Here is a 14,950-nt window from a genome sequence, read left to right on the forward strand (position 1 = left end):
CAGGAAATCTGATGCTGCGTGTGGATACTATGGGGTGATCACTTAGAACAGTGAGTACTTTAAAAAAATGGTCTACAACACAGGTTATATTGTATAGTAATAACATGCTGAATGCCCTTGTCATTTTTGGGGGCTTATCCAAATGTATTGCTGGAGTGTAGGCTATTGACTAAAATTAAAAAAAAAAAAAATATTGCGGGTCCCCTTTAAGTGAGCCAGCTAAGTTGTACATGGCATAGTGGACAAAACATCTTTTGTTGCTAAGTGGTTAAGCACAGTAATTGAAACTATTTAGCGGATAATTGGAGTGCTCTATTTTACAAGGTTTCCAAGGGGACTAACTATGAGGCCCAAAGCTTGTAGTTTATCTGAGTGCAGGGATTGGATCATTACTGAGGAAAAACAGAGCAGCCATCCAATTACCACCATTGTATTACAAATGTAAATGTGTGAATTATATTCATCAAAAAGTTTCTTTCTTCCATTTCTTTGCAACATGTCACTCTGTAATTTGTAACTGGAGACTGAGCAAGGTGACATGCTGCCATGCAGTGTTCTGTAACTGGATGAATGTACCCAGAAATACTAGCAGAGTGTGTAATTTGTTCCAATAAACCACATACAAATAATGAGAATTAATGATGATTGTGTCACAGAGGGCGAACTGATGCTTTGTTTTGGAGGGACTGGGGCTGGACTGGGGTACATTGGCTGTTTGTCTACTTCTGGGCTTTCCTATAGGGCTGCTGAGCCATCTCCCTTCCACTTCAGTTTTCAGGGAGAGGGAATAGATATTAGGCCGCTGCTTGGCTTATTGACTATTGCAATTTGCATCTCCTTGGCTGGGTTTCTTGTTACTTAAGGGTTCTGGTCTTAAATGTTATGGAACTGACCATCTGCTAGTGGGATTCACTGTAAGGTTATTGGGCTGTAAACTTTCTCTCCTCCATAACGTCATCCTCTCTCTCCTCTTGATTTGGGCTTCTTCATCAGACCACAATCTCCAGTGATGTACCGTGGTCTCACTCTGACCAAGCTAAATGGTACATTATGGGGGGGGTGTAACATGACAGAGGGTGCATCATGGGACATGTAGTCTAATCAGGGAGCCTGGTGCATAGGGGCGAGAAGGAGCATGAAGCACCCTAACTACAACTCCCATAAGGCTCCAGAGGCAGATGGAGTTTAATATCAAACAAAAGTAAATGTTTCAATTCAGTTCAGCAAACCAGAATGAAATGTTTCATTTCAATGTTTCCAAATAATTATTTTTTGGGGGGCGGGAGGGAGGTAGTTTGTTACAAATTTTTATATTTTGACTTTCTGTCCCTATTTGGAATGAAAACAAATGTTGAAAAATCATATCTATTTTAATCAATTAAAATTACTATTACTACTGTTACTGTTACTCTATCATTCCTCCTACTCATATCTTCTACATAAAAATATGAAAATGTGCATTACAACAACAAAAGAATATGCCAAAAATCTCACAGGCCCAGATTCCTGCAGTCTTTACTGAGGCCTCATCAGCAACATGGGTCCAATTCTCCACTCACTTAAGGCTGGTCTACGCTCGGGAATTGCACCATTATAAGAAAATCATATTCTAAATCAATTTAGTTAAATTGATGCAACTTGTTTAGTGTGGACACTCAAATTGTTTTATTGAATCAAGCTACATCAATATGAGCCACTCTTAAACCAATTTAACAGAAGGGAGGAGTTCCACTAATATAACAAAATTTATTCAGAAAATTATTTAGTTAAAGTCATGCAATTTTTGTGGCCTTATAGAGATTTAATTCAGAAGTAATTCCGTTGAAGTCAATAGGGATTGGTATAAAACTGGTGTGTATGTGACACAAATCAAGAACTATCAGTGCAGCTGTCGTTTTGCGCCTGAGTCATATTTATAAACTGGCCGTGACATCCTCTGATTCAATTAAAACAAATGTGGTGGAGCTTATTTCACAACACAACCATCTGCCAAACACCTGTCATGCTGTCTAACCATGTTTTTAGTCAGTGAATTCTGAGAAAATCTAGGCAGGCACTGCCTAACCACAGAGCAGAGTACTTGGAGGACATGCACACTCAGCAGCACCAGTAACACATACGCCAGTGTGCGTCTGGATGTTTTACCATATACAGAACAGAAAGAAAGGAAGATCAGCCAACTCAATTACACTGATCTGGCTAGGGAGGTGATTCCCTTCTCCACAGCAAAATGTGTGTTACAACCTTATTAATAGAAGAAAAACATGTCAGCCTACTGAATGTATTAATTAAAGACTCCCGGTAATTTGTAACTGAGCAGTGGCCAGGCAGCATATGTTTATTGCTCTAGCTTTTTTCCATTGAAAACTTGGTGCCGGTATTTGCTTTCAGTCAAATATAATAAATTGCACTTGCTAATTTATGGACAGACAGTAGGCCAGATCTACCCATTCAGCAGACTCAGTCCAATGTGGTAACTGGACAAACTATATACACATTATCAGAAATAGGAATTGAACTGGAAGGAACTCTTACAATCTATAGTCAGCTCTGCTATTTGAGCAGAAAGGAAATCTTCTTGACCAGCCAACAGGGACTAGGCTGTAGGTGTCTCAATTCTATGCTTAGCTTTCAACAGTGATTCTCAACTTGATTTAGTCTGCAACTCACAGAGTGGCTGAAAAATTATCCTGTGGCTCCCATGTCCCACAATCCCTTGCAGGTGTAGAGTATTGTGAAATTCGGGTTACAGGATAGGTTTCAAGCCATTTTGTGGGTTGCAGATAAAAAGAAGAGGAGGGTTGAGGAGATGGTAGGCAGAAGGGGTTTGGGCTCTTGGGTGGGTGAGACAGTCTGTATTCATCTGTTTCATACTGACTATGATTAATCTTATACAAAGTATGCCTTGTGAGGTATCACTACAATTTGCTGATCATTACTGTCCTGGTAAAATAGGTGTGGCAACATTGTATGTATAGTAGAATCCTATAACCATATGGTATTACTAGACATAACGGGGGCGGGGGGGAGCAGGAAGCCACAAACCAGTTCCTCAGAGACAAAAGTCTAGTCAACACCTCAGCCAGGTGTCAATATCATCAAATGAGCCATCATGTGTTTAAGTGGCTATTCTTTGGCAGGAAAGAGGGTGTGGGCAAAAAATCTACACCTTGACAAAGGAACAGCTTGGAGATCCCATCCACATAGACTTTCTGTCTCCTGAACCTTGGCTATAGAGGACTCACAAAGAGGAGAAAGAACTGTACAGAGGGAGAGAGGAGGTGCCCCAAATTGTCTCTCCCTTTCTCCATACCCACAGCATCAACACCACCTGAAGAACAAAGGAAGCAATATTGGACAGGGGGAAGAGATCCTGACTGAAAGATCAGCCAGTAAGATTGATGAGACATGTGATGAGAGAGACCTTTGCCTTGAATTCACTTAGTTTTAAGTTAGGCATTAGTTGCATTTCACTTTTGTTTTCTTGTAATCAATTCTGACTTCTACGCTTTATTTCTTGTAATCACTTAAAATCTATCTTTCTGTATATGATGGTCATTAAAAATGTACTTTTTCCTGCCATGCAGTGTTTGACAGCTACACTTAGAAAGGACAATACCACAATACACTCAAATAGTGCAAATCAGTAAAAGCTGCTTTTTAAATGACAACTACTAAATGCCAGGGGAAGGTTACAAAGCTGCTCACTAGCATCTTAAAGTGTATTCCAGGCAGTTCTTTCTCTTTCTATGTCTCTCAACAAAGGGTGATTTTAAACTTGTAGAGCACAGATGTGAATGGCTGATATACCGTACAACATTCTTTCCACATCTTAAACAAGTGTCTCAGAGATGCTGGACCATTAATCTAATCAGCAACAGGTACACAAATGGGATTAGAAAAGAACACATCAGTAAAAAAAATAGCAAAAACTAAGAATGGTTAGCAGAAATGTTAGTAAAATGGAGACCTCCTGCAGTGAAAGAATACTGTACTATTGCTACTTATTTATCTGAGCTCCTGGAACAAATGCAAAAGTGTCTGTTTATCTACATGTTCCTAATGCACCCACCACCGTAGTATGAAAGAGCCAATGTCAGGCACATTCATGCACAGTTGTTTGATGCAATTCTGAATCACTGGCTACTGAAAATTTCCTTTTTCTTAAGAAAAGGAACGTAAGAGATTACACCAGCAAAACCCACTGGGTTTATTTGCCAATTCTGTGCAGAACTTTTCACACAGGTCCTGTACCTAACTAACTGCCTTTTATCACTGGCACTTGTCCTTTAGAGATAACAAATTTATGTTACATCAAAGCTTGGATGGTATTTGTTGTACAGCATTTTACTTACCACCTCTGCTTTAAAGTATTTTCCAAAGCACTTTTTTTTTAATTAAATGAACCATTGCTTAATGCTGTAAGTATTCAGTGAACATCAATATTATGCTCTGCACAATGTGGTTCAGTGTACTGGTGCCAGGCACTCATTGATCATTACTTGTATGTGCCAGTTTTAATAAAGCCTTTTAATAAGCTCAAAACATACTTCCTGGACTAGTCTCACAATGTCTCTAGTGGAATAATCAGGCTTGTATGAGGCTGTGGAGAGGGGAAAAAAAATTATTCAAGGCATTCCAGCTCAGACATTGAATCAAAACAGTTCCTAACTTGGCCTCATTAAAGAAGGTTCAGATGGAATGTCAAAATCACAGAACAGCATTTGAAGGGCTATTTATGGACTTTTTCTCCAGCTTGAATTGCCTTTACTAGATTACTTGACACCACCTACTGGACAGAAGGTATCTTAGCCACTTCTGAAGACCAGACAGCCAAGTTTATTGGAATTTCCTGGTGTCCTGGACTTCATTTAAATCAATAATCTTCCATCTTTGCTGAGTTTTCATCATTCATCGGTTCCTCCACAGGTGAAGTATATTCCCATCCTGCCAGTTCAGTTCCTGTATCTATCCTGAATCCCAGCTATAGTTGGCATTCTTGTCTTAGGTTCGGACTACCTTCCAGTCCAAAAACTCTCATACTTCTAGAACCTCTGGTATCTAAACAATTGTTGACACAGAACTTCAGAAGTGCTGTGGCAGTAGTGGGTTAGGCACAAAGGAATCTGTGGAACATCATTCTTCAGCCTGGAGGACATACATGCCAGAGGTCCTCATGCGTGGGCAGATGAACAGGGACACAGGGATACACAAGATCAGGTCAAAATAGGGGCAATAACAGGAGAAAGAAGAGAATTCCAACTGGATAGCAGGGATAGCTGGCATTTGAAGATGCTTCAAAGAAGGCAAGATCATGGGACTTGCAGGACCCATTGAACCCTGGCAAAGTAATGAAATATCCAAAACACACAACATGGTAGTAAAAGGGGAATTTAACTACCAAGACATCTGTTGGAAAAGTAATATATCAAAACACAAAATGTCCAATCAATTCTTAGAATGTATTGAAAACAACTTTTTGTATCAGAAGTGGGAGGAAGTAATCAGAGAGGGACAGCCATTTTAGACTTAATTCTGACTAACAGGGAGGAATTGGTTGTGAATCTGAAAGTGGAAGGCAATTTTGGTGAAAGTGATCATGAAATGATTCATTCTGTCTTATGATAGAATCTAAGAAAGAAAGAAAGAATAAGGACAATGGGCTTTAAAAAAGCAGATGTTAACAAACAGAGATCTGGTATGTAAGGTCCTGCGGGAAGAAAATCAAAGGGAAAAGGACACAGAAGAGTTGGCAGTTCCTCAAAGTGACTCTATTAAAGGTAAAACAGGAAACTATCTCAAAGTGAAGGAAAAATAGGAAAAATAGTAAGAGACAATAGGACTCCACCAGGTAGTCTTTAATGACCTGAAAATCAAAAAGGAATCCTACAAAAATTGGAAACATGGACAAATTACTAAGGATGAGCACAAAAGAATAGCACAAGCATCTAGGGACAAAAATCAGAAATGCTAACAAGTTACACCTAGCAAGGAACATAAAGGCAATAAGAGGAGGTCTTTACAAGCAAGAGAAAAATGATGGAAAATGTAAATCCATTATTTAGTGGGAAACAAGAGCCAAAAACAGACTATATCAAGAAAGCTGAGATGTTTAATGCCTATTTTGCTTCAATCTTCACTAAAAAGGTAAATTGTGACCAGATACTTATCACAATAAATATTAATAACAAAGGGGAAAGAAGTTGAAGGGGCCTGATGAAATTCCCTAGGGTACTTAAGGAGCAAGTTGAAGCAATCTTGGAACCATTAGCAATTATCTTTGAGAACTCATGGAGGATGGGCGAGGTTCCAGAGGACTGGAGAAGGGCAAATATAGTACTTGTCTTTAAAAAGGGGGACAAAGAGAACCCAGGGAATTATAGACCACTCAGCCTAGCTTTGCTACCTGGAAAGATGCTACAACAAAATATTAAACAACCAATTTGTAAGCACCTAGAGGATGATAGGGTATAAGGCATAGCCAGCATGGATTTGTCAAGAACAAAACATACCAAACCAACCTAATTTCCTTCTTTGATAGGATTACGGGCCTAATGGATAGGGGAGAAGCTGCACAGGTGCTATATCTTCCTTTTAACAAGGCTTTTGATACAGTCCAACATAACATTCTCATAAGCAAACTAGGGAAATGTGGTCTAAATGAATTTACTATAAGGTGGGTGTGTAACTATTTGAAAAACCATACTCAAAGAGTAGTTATCAATGGCTCACTGTCAAACTGGGAGGAAGTATCTAGTGGGGCCCCACAGGTGGTCAGTCCTGCCTCCAGTACTAGTCAATATTTTCATTAATGACTTGGATAATGGAATGGAGGAGTATGCTTATAAAATTTGCAGATAACCCCTTGCTGCAAGGGCTTGGAAGCACTCTGGAGGGCAGGATCAGAATTCAAAACAACCTTGACAAATTGGAGAAATGATCTGAAATCAACAAGATGAAATTCAATAAAAACAATTGCAAAGGTCTTCATGGGGGGGTGGAGGAAGATCAAATGCACTACTACAAAATGTGGAATAACCAGCTAGGCAGTAGTACTGCTGTAAAGAGCCCGAGGGTTATAGGGGATCACAAAACAGAAGTAGTTAAAAATGTGATACAGTTGTGAAAAAAAGGTTAATACATTCTGGGGTGTATTAACAGGAGTGTTGTATTTAAGACACAGTAGGTCCCGTTCTACTTGGCACTGGTGAGGCCTCAGCTGGAGTACTGTGTCCAGTTCTGGGCGCCACATTTCAGGAAAGATGTGGACAAATTGGAGCGAGTCCAGAGGAGAGCAACAAAAATGACAAAAGGTTCAGGAAAATCTGAGCTTATGAAGAAAAGTTTTTTTAAAAATGTGCATGTTTAGACTTGAGAAAAGAAGACCAAGGCGGGATCCTGATAGTCTTCAAATATGTTAAGGGCTGTTATAAATATTACAATGATCAGTTGTTCTCCATGTCCACTGAAGGTAGGACAAGAAGTAATGAGCTTAATTTGCAGCAAGGGAGATTTGGGGTAGATATTAGGAACAACTTTTTAACTATAAGTATAGTTAAGCAATGGACTAAGCTTCCTCGGGAGGTTGTAGAATCTCCGTCATTGGAGATTTTTATGAACAGGGTACACAAACACCTGTCAGGGGTTGTCTAAAGTATACTTGGTCCTGCCTTAACACAGGAGGCTGGAATGACATCTTGAGATCCCTGCCAGACCCACATTTCTATGATTCTTACAACACCCTTGAAACTTCAGTTAGTAGTTGTCACAGCCTATTGGCTCCTTGGAGTGGATTTTTAACATCAGTGTAATGATTTGATTACATTAATGGTGCATGAACTACAATGTGGAGAGCCTGTTAAACATGAAAAAAAAATCATTAAAGTAGAAAAAAAGACCTCAGTAGAGCAGTACGGTCAATTCACTAGACTTATACGCTGATTTTTTTTTAAAAAGGCTTTAGTTTCCAAATAAATCTCTAAAAGTAACTCTGCCTGACCTGAAACATGAAAGGGCTTGGTATCTTGGACTTACTTAGAGAGACCCTACATTTTTCCATTATCAGGCCCTACACTCTTGCAGAATTTTGAGTGCCCCCCGGGGTCGTAAATAAAATGTATGTTCTTGCCTCATCTTCAGCATCCAGTAGGCTGCAAGAGCAAACATTTTCACTCTAGAATCAGCACTAAGCCCTATAATAGAGATTTACAGCTTGGTTCCCATGGGAACATTATTTTGATCTGTGGCAAAGAGACACTCTCCAATGCAATTTTGGTTGGGATAATTCAAATTTAAATTAATAGCGTACTCCTCAGCCTTCCATTCTTTATATAAGACATACAAGACTTGAAGGTATTCTGCTATTTATGTAGCCTTACTGTGACTTGGTTGTGATATATTCATTTTATAGGCTTTTTTACAGACCAACCTCCATGGGTTTTGAGCAACACACAATCACTGAAGTTATGCTATATCACTCCTATAAGATAGGGAAATAGTATTATCCCCCCTTTAAAGATAGGGAACTGACACACTAAGGAATTAGGTAACTTGCCCAAGGTCAAACAGGACGTCTGTGTCAGAGCTGGGAAATGAACCCAGATCTCCTGAGTCCCAGTCCAATGCCTCAATTATGAGACCTTTCTGTCTTTCATGCTATACACACTTATACATGTATGCCTCATCACTGAAGGCTCTGGGGTTCAATACCTATGACTGAGGACAGAAAAAGACCATCTGAATCTGGATTAAGTAACAGAACAACTTCCCCAGCAGTAATCTTCCTTTTTAATCAGACAATACCTCTTCAAGAAGGTGCTTGAAGCTTGGAAACAGTCTATTATTTTCCCTTCACACCTGTTACAAACCCAGTCTTCCTAACTGACCTCAGTTGGTAAGATCAGGACCTAAACAGGAGTTCTTTCACAGGAGTAAACTTTCCCTTTCTGCTCCCATCATAACTTTTGTGTTACCATTACAAATGAAAGAACTGGTCTGGAATAAATAAGGTTCATTTTAAACTAAATGGATGAGCCTGGACCATCTTTGTGTTTCAAAAAAGTTTGCTTAGAATTTTTGTTTGTTTACATTTTTCCTGAGCTTTCAGGTTTTGCCTCAGATGAAAACTGGGAAGTTCCAAATATCTCCCAGGGGAGACTCTTCTTGTGCAACTTCCAGTCTAAAGAGCTTCTGAATTTTTGGATGCTTGCTTGACAGACTTTCCAACTGATTGGGATTTCTGCATTACTATTAACCACCCTGTGGTCTCTCTTTCTTTGCCTGGGGAGCTGCACAGCAGCTAAGCATGGTAATATAAGTGTGTTATCTGCTGGAATCAAAAGATAAATTAGATCCTGTAATAATCTGCCTTTTACCTTTAATGAAGGGTGACTCTTTCCTTTGATGTGAAACACAGAAAGTGCCATGAGCACAAGTGTTTGCTAGGATTGCCGTAAAAGGCTCACTCCCTCTCCCTGCCCCCTTTTAAAGTCTTTCACTTCAAGGGGGAGAAGTCTGTGAAGTGAAAAAAGTTCATTGAGCTTAATGCCTCCTGTCAGACTATGTGCATCTGCCTCCCTGGATAAAACAAAATAAAAATCAACCTGGAAAATACAAATGTTCCTCTGTAGCCTTTGTTTTATTTATTAATCTCAGAGGAAAGGAAAAGGCTAGGGGAAGGGATCTGAGGACATTCTCATGCTTAAATAATTTCACTTTTAACACAAGCAGGGAAACTTACTTTCTTTCCACCCCATATTTTTCCCTTCTATTCAGATACTTATGCCAATTCTGCCAGCTGGAGGTAAGGGCTAATGGTTCTAATTAGAACTGGTCAGAACACCTGGAGATGCTGTGCAGGCATAAAGAATACTTTAACATACTGATACAATCAAATTCCGAATTTAAGAAGTACTTCATGAAGGTCGTTTGGCCTGCATATTGACCTACTTTAACAGTTATTCCATAGTGAAGGACTTACCTTCCAGCTTTGTTTCTGGAGTTTAAGTCTTTGGAAAGTGCTCAGGCACTCTGATGATGGGTGTCATTACAGAAACCTGGATAGATTAGATTAGATAAAATAAGATTTGGATTATGCCCCCTGCCAACCAACCCATGTAACTGTGAGACCAAAACCCCTGCAGATGGGTCTGAAGTGGAATGACAGATCCAAACACCCACCTCCAAACTTTTGAGAAGCTCAAATTTGGATTTAAACCCAAATGTCTTGAGCTGACTCGAAACACAAACTTCCCCACCTGACTTGAACAGTCAGATCTTAATCTGAACTCGCTGGGGCAGATCCTTAGCAGGTTTAAACTGCCATAACTCAACCGAGCATACATCAGCTGAGGCACTGCCCCTGTGACTTATGCCCATCACTGGGAGTTGGGGGAATCCCATTTGTGCCTCTCTGACTGGCACAGATACTTTCTGCTTCTCCTTCCAGAGCCCCAAAGCCCCTTTATTTCCTATATCAGTGGCTTCTCAAAGATTTCCCTAATAGGGAAGGCTAGGGTGGTCCAGTGGTTAAGGTACTATCTTAGGACCCTAGAGACTTTGGTTCAGTTCCTTGCTCTACTACAGGGTTCCTGTGTGAATTTGAGCAAATCACTTAATCACCCTACCCCTCTGTAGAATAGCAATACTAGCATTTCCCTACCTCACAGGGTGCTGTAAGGATACATATTGCAAGGCACATGGATATAATGGTGATGGAGGCATATAAGTAACATAGAGAGTTGAAGAGGGGAATGGGTAGTAAAGTAGAGGGAAGTTTTTAGCTGTGTAACTCTTTAGTTACATAAAAGTTCTGAGCAAATGACCCAGATTTGGTCTTCAGTAACATTTTCATGCCCACGTTTAGTACTCTAATAGTAACTGACAAATTCAAACATAGTGAAATTATCCTATGCTTAGTCATTAATTTTTAAAACATGTCTAAATCTTCTAATTTTGTTGTCTTATTTACCAATAAGAGAATGAAGCACACAATAGATGCAGTGCATGTTCTTGGTTATTATTAGACATGATGGTCTACACATTATTGAATGCAACTAGTTATTTTGGTGTGCAACTTGAGCTGATCACCTCTGAAAATCAAGCCTCATTAAGGTGTCTCAAAATCACTCATCTCCATATGGTAATTTAGGCCTTTAACGTGAGCCAAACTATGCAACTAACCTTTAACAAAACCATCCTGATAGTTTAATTAGAGCTGTTTTACTGTAACTGCTTTAAAGTTTTATTCCAGTGTGTACAAAAAAGAAACAAACAAACTCCTGAAAAATACAGCCACGTGCCTAAAGCGGTTTAAATTATTCAAAATGCAAGTGTTATAATTTGGTTGCCATAATCTTTTTTCTCTTCCCTTTCTAATGCACAAAAGGTTAAAGCCGTTTCCTTATGTTTGAAGATTTTGTCAGCTGAAATTTGTTCTCCTGCAATGCAGTAGGTTCTTAATGCTGTAAATAGGATTATGTTGGTGGATGGATGGTTTTATCCTGATTTTTAAAACTCTTAAATCCAAAACTGTTCAAATAATGCTGGTCATTCATGCAGTAATCCGAGACTAAAAGACATTTTGAACTTTTTGTGAAAGTGCATTGTAAAACAACAGTACAGCCACATGCTTTACTTACATATTCCTATTTCCTTACAATGTAATATTTACTCAGGGCCAGATTCTCCATTCCTTATTCATAGCCAGACAAATCAATGCTTAGGATGAACCATTTAAACAACAGTTACTACATTAGAAGGATGCTATCTCACCATGTCAGATCAAATGGCAAACAAACGAATGAATGAAAGAAAGATCTAACACTCTACCCAAAGAATTAATTCCTGTTCTAATATGATCATGAATGCGGTGAAAGATATAAACAGTTTCCAAAACATACCTGAAAACACAAGTAAATTTAGTTCTGATGACGGGTAGTAGGAATGACAGCAGTGGAAACAAATGCCTTCCATTTATCCATAGAATAGGTACCATATAGGCAACAGTCAATGTACCTCAAGGAAACCCTGGAGGGACCATATGAAGGACCTATCCCCTCCTTGGACTCTCTGTTGAGACTGTCACCTGAGTCTGACTGTTAGTGCTGGTAGTGCTGGTGATTTGGGAATAGCTATCCATTAAGAAATGGATGGGACCCACCAAATTCATTTGACTTAAAACAGCAAATCAACTTCAGATGGTGACCGTCAACCCAGTTGGATTTGAACTTGTGAGTGGCAAGCGGCAAAGGCTCTGGAAGGAAGAGATTCTCTCTAAAGGCTTTCCACACACCAAACTTTTGACCAACCCAGACTGGAAGGGCTTTCATCATGAGCAGGGGTTGCAGCGGGAATGTATGAGGGTATTTTGAGTATGTCCATACTTCCTTTCCAGGAGCAGCAGTATTTCTTTTGGCAGCTGTGACCACTGAGGAAAAGGGTGTAAATTACCTATCTCTGTCTCCCAGAGTTCCTGTCTGTTCCCAGCAAGAGAAGGTTTGTAGAAAATACAATAGATCCCCAAAATGAGTTATGATTCACTAGTGGGATGCAATTTTACAAATTGCTACTGCCAATTCAAAATTATTCAGATAGAGTTGGATTCCTTTGTGAGGAGGAAGGTTTTAGGTGTCAGTTTCCCAGATGAAGTATCAACAGCTGGTTCTCCAGGCCTTCTTCTCCAGGAAAGAGAAGAAGAGCAGAAAATGAAACAAAAAAAATCTGGGCTTTAGAAGGCATTGTTCTTGAGGAAGATAAATATATTATGTCACTAGCTGCTGCTACTGACTCCCTTCTCCTATATAATTGCCAGTCAAATACATCTCTTTCTCTCTCTCTCTGTCTCTCTGCCTAGTGCTCCTCATAGCTGTTATTAGATGAACTATCTTATCAACACATCTGCCAACGCTTGGAGTTTGGCCATCTGATTCCACATAAAACCGTGCCCTTTAAAGGCCCTGTGACTTGCACTCTCTGGAATAAACCCCAAGCCTCCCTAAGCTGGTGATGGCCACCAGTGGCTTGCTACCTGACACATGTCTCTTAGGACCTATTTGGTCTTAAGTAAAGGGCTTGTAAAGCAAATAGCACGGGCGGAAAAACCCCAGGAAAGTTAACTGAACAAGGCAGGCATCACTCTATCCCAGATTAGTCCTGTGCAGAAGTGTGTGGCTGTAGTTATGAATAACAAGGAGGCTGGTGGCACTTTAAAGACTAACAGATTTATTTGGGCATAAGCTTTCATGGGTAAAAAAAATCCCATTTCTTCAGATGCTTGCAACCCTTTCTATCTTTACTCCTTATACTTGCCATGACTTAATCCTATGGCCTTTTGTTAAATAAACTGGTTTTATTATAAACCACTTCAGTGAACTAACTGAAGGGAAGGGGTATTTACCCCAGTTAAGCTAACAGGTTGCAGTGCATGTCTCTTTAAAGGAGCAACCAACTTAACTGCTGTGAAAGTCTAGTAATGGGGCTGGACACTGCAGGGAGATGTTTCTGGGGAATGTGGAAGTTGAGGTTCACTTTGTTACCTTCAAGACAAGGTTTGGACTAGCAGAGTCCTGAAGGTTTGCTGGGAAGGCAGACTAGCGGGTGCATCTGGGAGCTGTCACACAGCTTAGCAGAAGCAAAACTTTCACTTGCTACGGCTGAGAGGGGTAATACAGTAACTCACAGTTCTGGAAGCACCAGCAGATTGTCACACTGTGTCCTGCTGAGGAATTTCCAAAAGAGCAAACCAAAAATTTCCCACATGCCCTGCAAACAATACAGTAGGGAGCAAGTCAGCCTACCGTTTCAAGCCCTGCCTCTGTGGTAACTGCTTCCCTTTTCTCAACATGCCTTATTTCCTCCAGCTGCAGCCAATTTAGAAGTAAAGCTCCCGTTTAATTAATCAGTAAACTCAGTCCACATGAAGTGTCAGTGTTGCCATCTCAAAGCCTCTGCACAAGTTCTGTGTGTTTTGTTCTACCGGTTTGTACTGTCCATCCATGAAAGGTACGCCGAAAGGTTTCCCCGATGCCATATACAAACCTGGCCCTACGTCTTCCGTTCACCTGCAAAGGAAACGCAATGTGAATAGACAAATGATCGCCTGTGCACAATATTCGGGACTTGTTCAAAGTGTTTTTATGAGATTGTATCCAACAAGAAAATCACCTGAGGGGTTTGTAACCATAGATTGCAGTACAATACAGGGTAATGGGTAGGTGAAGCAAGGCTACTCTACCTGCACCTCCCCACCCCCCAGTCAAAGATAGATGGTTTTCTCTTTGTCCCTTATAGACCGAGTAGTATGCTCTTTCTCAGGGATGGTGCATTTCATGTACCCCAGGTTGTGCACAAGTAGGAAGTCTGCTTAATTGTGGCACAATCTCTCAGAGAACCGCCTAATGCGCCAAATCCTCCCCAGGAGTAATTACATTTAACTCAGTTCAACACAGACAAATTTTGGCCCAGTGTTACTAAGCAGATTCTGTTGTCCTGCTAATTTTGAAACAAATAGGCTAGATGCACCGCCCCTAGTGCAGAGGGCAAACATTATACAACCCCTCTCTGTGCACTGGGTAGCAGCTGTGCACAGGGGGGATTCAGCACTACTGCCCTCCCATGCACCTACCCAGGGAACCTTCTGGATCTCCATAAGAGACATGCTGAATCAAATCCCCTACTGAGCAGCTTGACCCTACCCATGCCAAGCTGACCTCATCCACTTTGTGGGCGGCACCACCCAGTTCTAGGGCCCCGGCCTTTGTGGAGTGGGGGTTTGCAGGCAGCTTGCGCCACTGAGCCATTTCCTGCTCCCTCTTCCAGGCAGTCCTTCCATCAGTGAGGCCCCACAGCCTGGTTTCTGTTGGGGTTGGGTGAATACACACCAACTACTTCTTTCCTCTTCCTGCCCCTTCCAGTCTGTGTGCTTTGAAAATACTGTCTCATAAGAAAACAT

General features: G+C 40.5%; 1 long non-coding RNA gene across 2 annotated transcripts in view; it reads right to left on the reverse strand.

The window, feature by feature from the left end:
- Positions 1 to 13,802, reverse strand: part of LOC120396773 — a 28,712-nt gene extending 14,910 nt beyond the window's left edge. The window contains exons 1-3 of one of the 2 annotated variants that reach the window (XR_005593361.1): positions 13,536 to 13,791; positions 11,901 to 12,674; positions 9,980 to 10,055 (exon numbers count right to left, since the gene is read on the reverse strand). This is a non-coding gene — a long non-coding RNA (uncharacterized LOC120396773). Of the gene's footprint in view, positions 1 to 9,979; positions 10,056 to 11,900; positions 12,675 to 13,535 lie in introns of both variants that reach the window. The other variant, XR_005593362.1, reaches the window with a different exon arrangement.
- Positions 13,803 to 14,950: the final 1,148 nt, after the last annotated feature.

This window comes from Mauremys reevesii, linkage group 2 (genome assembly GCF_016161935.1).
Source record: "Mauremys reevesii isolate NIE-2019 linkage group 2, ASM1616193v1, whole genome shotgun sequence".
Taxonomy (NCBI): Eukaryota; Metazoa; Chordata; order Testudines; family Geoemydidae; genus Mauremys; species Mauremys reevesii.